This window comes from Delphinus delphis, chromosome 3 (assembly GCF_949987515.2).
Source record: "Delphinus delphis chromosome 3, mDelDel1.2, whole genome shotgun sequence".
NCBI classification, from domain to species: domain Eukaryota; kingdom Metazoa; phylum Chordata; class Mammalia; order Artiodactyla; family Delphinidae; genus Delphinus; species Delphinus delphis.
This window is the reverse complement of record NC_082685.1, coordinates 118,198,161-118,201,840: the sequence shown is the minus strand read 5'-3', so window position 1 is coordinate 118,201,840 and position 3,680 is coordinate 118,198,161. Positions and strand designations below refer to the sequence as shown.

General features: G+C 39.8%; 1 non-coding gene across 1 annotated transcript; it reads left to right on the top strand.

Moving 5' to 3' along the window:
• Positions 1–1,812: 1,812 nt before the first annotated feature.
• LOC132423714 (U6 spliceosomal RNA) lies at positions 1,813–1,916 on the top strand. The gene has a single exon (XR_009519038.1). It is a non-coding gene; the product is annotated as a U6 spliceosomal RNA (small nuclear RNA).
• Positions 1,917–3,680: the final 1,764 nt, after the last annotated feature.

Sequence of the window (3,680 nt, the reverse complement as noted above, 5' to 3'; positions counted from 1 at the left end):
AAAGGATGAGTATTTACTCCTTACAAGGTAAATTCTAACTCCACTGGAACAAAAACACAAATATGCAACCACAATCAAATCTTTTCCCCAAAACTCTAGGCTTAGGACTATGTGGTCAGCTGAATTCTTGGAAGACATAGTTCCTCAAAGGGGATCCGGGGCTGATCCAGGAAGAAATAATAAAGCTGTTACTTAAAGTATTTGCAACTAAGTACAAAATACAAAGGTGCTCAAGGTGTAAGGTTATTAAGCCGTGAGACTGATTCTGTAAAGCACACAGGAACAACCAAAAAAAAAACCACATCTTTTTTTATATTATAAAGCAACTATCAAATATCATAAAATCCTCTCATAGTCTTCTGTTTTCTACCATGAGCCTGGTTTCACTTTAATACCCCCCAAACCACTCTGTGGAAATGTTTTACATGTCAACAAAGAAGCAAACAGTAACCAGAGTAGACAAAGAGAAATTTAGCTCAGACTTACAGGTTTATATATAGAGTGGCCAGACATTCTTTTCCTATTCTGCCCTTTGCACTTGCTTTCTCTAGATCGTGTGTCTAAATGCTACGCTGTATGCTCAAATGCCTTTGAATACAATATATTACCTCCTGTTGAGACCCACATTGTTCTCCCCTGATTTTCTGGTAGTCTTCCCGCCCTCTATTACTAGCGCAGTGGTGGGTTTTGTTTTCATTCCTCAGCTACATACACTAAATTCCATCCGGAGCACTTATTCGCCTGGCTTTTTTTGGCATCTTTCCACGTGCATCTGCATTCCTGTTAAGGGTAACATCTTCATCCCTTTCCATTTCCCCTCTTTTCCATTTCCTATGGTTTTCTCTATTTCTGTTCTTTGGCCAACCCTCCCCGCAGCTACATGTATTTTCAAATCTTCCCTGTATTTTTAAATTATCTTGGTATTCTCAGCCTTTGGGCTTTCAGGATTTATTCAGACTCTCTCATTTTCCCTCTGCCGCCTTTCCAATTATTTCTGGGTCTCATTTTGCACGGTCTACCCATAGCTTCCTTTTAAGTAAAATTTACTTTCTAAATAGTGAGATGCTTTACCAGGAGAGATGCTTTCTGCAACCTCTCCTTGCAGCACAAATTCAAAGTTTTCAAGATGAGTGAGCCACCCATCCATGTGCTTCCATCTGAAGTATCCAGAGTTCTAGTATCTCCCCTTGTCATTAGTGATATAGACCATATTTGCCTATTAGAAACTGTTCCCAGAATTGGGAAACTTAGGCTAAGAGTGAGCCTGTGCCAACGGCGAGTTACTGGCTTCTCTTCTCTCAGCATACTACATTGCTTGCCTTCCCCATTATCTCAACGTCCTTCCCAAAAGGACTTTCTGAACTTCGCACAAGGCACATACACACACCACACAGACTCACTTGGAAGCCTGTTAATGAAAATTAACCAGCAATTATCCTACAATTCATGGGGTCCTCACTGTCTTCTTATTGATCTTGACGATCAGTAGTCAGATATCTGAGTTCTGTAATTTAAGATTCACCTTCCTTCTCTCCTCTGTGAGCTGACATATCTTGATGAAGCCCTCATTTAGTAGGGACAGTATTGGCATCTCTATGAGCACAGTATAAAATAATCTTTAGCTCCCACTTAGCTTTAGTTCAAAACACAAAGTTTAAATGCCACAAAAAACAGATTTCTGGATCATTCTGCTTAAAGCTTTACTTATAACAACACTATGGACATATTCTAAGATAGTTCTACCTCAGAAAAAGGACTATAAGAACATTCATAAGATGCCAATTTGAACCCATGCATTAAATTGCCTTCCTTGCGCTCACTTCGGCAGCACACGTGCTAAAATTGGAACGATACAGAGATTAGCAAGGCCCCTGCACAAGGATGACACGCAAATTTGTGAAGTGGTCCATGTTTTTATATATGATGGAATATTACTCAGCCATAAAAAGGAACGAAATTGGGTCATTTGTAGAGACATGGATGGAGACAGAGACTGTCATACAGAGTGAAATAAGTCAGAAAGAGAAAAACAAATATCGTACATTCATGCATATTTGTGGAATCTAGAAAAAAGGTACAGATGAACTGGTTTGCAAGACAGAAACAGAGACACGGATGTAGAGAACAAACATATGCACACCAAGCAGGCAAAGAGGGGATGGAATGAAATGGGAGACTGCAAGTAACATATATACACTAATATGTATAAAATAGATAACTAATGAGAACCTGATGTATAGCACAGGGAACTCCACGTTGCTGTACAGTAGAAACTAACACAACATTGTAAACAACTATACCCCAATAAAAAACATTTTTTTAATCCAATTGGACATTTATATCAAATCTTAAACATTTTCTATCTCCTGGTTACTATTATGTACTTAAAGATTCTGTTAGCAACTTAAATATGGTCTATTTTTCATGGACCTCACCATCTCTCTTGGGAGACTGGTAGATATAACTAAATATGCTTAATGAATTAATCAGCATGAGGGACAAAAGTCACAACTGATGACATGAAACACATTATAGATGTAATTCCTGCTTTCCATCTGATTCAACAAAGCGTATTTGATGACTGAACTTAAATTAATAATTCTTTGTAATGAACTTACAGTAGGTGACTTGTGTTGTAAAACATAAAGTCATTTGTATAAAACGAGTAATTTTTGTTATCTCACAGGGTATTCATTCCTATTAAGTGACATAAGGTATAAATAGTGTGCAGCACCCTACAACACAGCTGTGACAATTAGAGCATTACATCTCTGTATTAAAGTTCGGCAAATCAAAAAAACTTCCCTTCCTTCCTACATTCCCAATGAAATAGACAAAAGACATTAAAATGAAGGGGAAGACATCTATATCAGTCCTGGAGAACAGCAAAAGCTGTGACAAATACTTGTCAAAAATTGTTGTGACTTCTTTTACTAGGAAAATATAAAATAACAAAATTGACTCAAGAAGAAGTAAGAAATATAAATAAGATCAAAGATACTATAATAAAAATACCATCAAATAATTGCCAAATTATAGGGGCTTCCCTGGTGGCACAGTGGTTGGGAGTCCGCCTGCCGATGCAGGGGACACGGGTTCGTGCCCCGGTCTGGGAAGATCCCACATGCCATGGAGCGGCTGGGCCCGTGGGCCATGGCCGCTGAGCCTGCGCGTCCGGAGCCTGTGCTCCGCAACGGGAGAGGCCACAACGGTGAGAGGCCCGCGTACCGCAAAAAAAAAAAAAAAGAATTGTCAAATTATAAAGGACATTTGGCCTGGGAGGTTTTATAAATCTTCAAGAAGCAAGAAATTCTGGACTTCCCTGGTAGTGCAGTGGTTAGGAATCCACCTGCCAATGCAGGGGACACGGGTTCGAGCCCTGATCCAGGAAGATACCACATGCCGCGGAGAAACTGAACCCATGCGCCACAACTACTGAGCCTACGAGCCACAACTACTGAAGCCCGCGTGCCTAGAGTCCATGCTCCACAAGAGAAGCCACCACAGTGAGAAGCCCACACACCACAACAAAGAGTAGCCCCCGCTCGCTGCAACTAGGGAAAGCCCGCATGCAGCAACAAAGACCCAATACAGCCAAAAATAAATAAATTAATTAATTATTTTTAAAAAAGCAAGAAATTCTAATGCTATTTAATGTGTTAGACTACGAAAAAGATCAA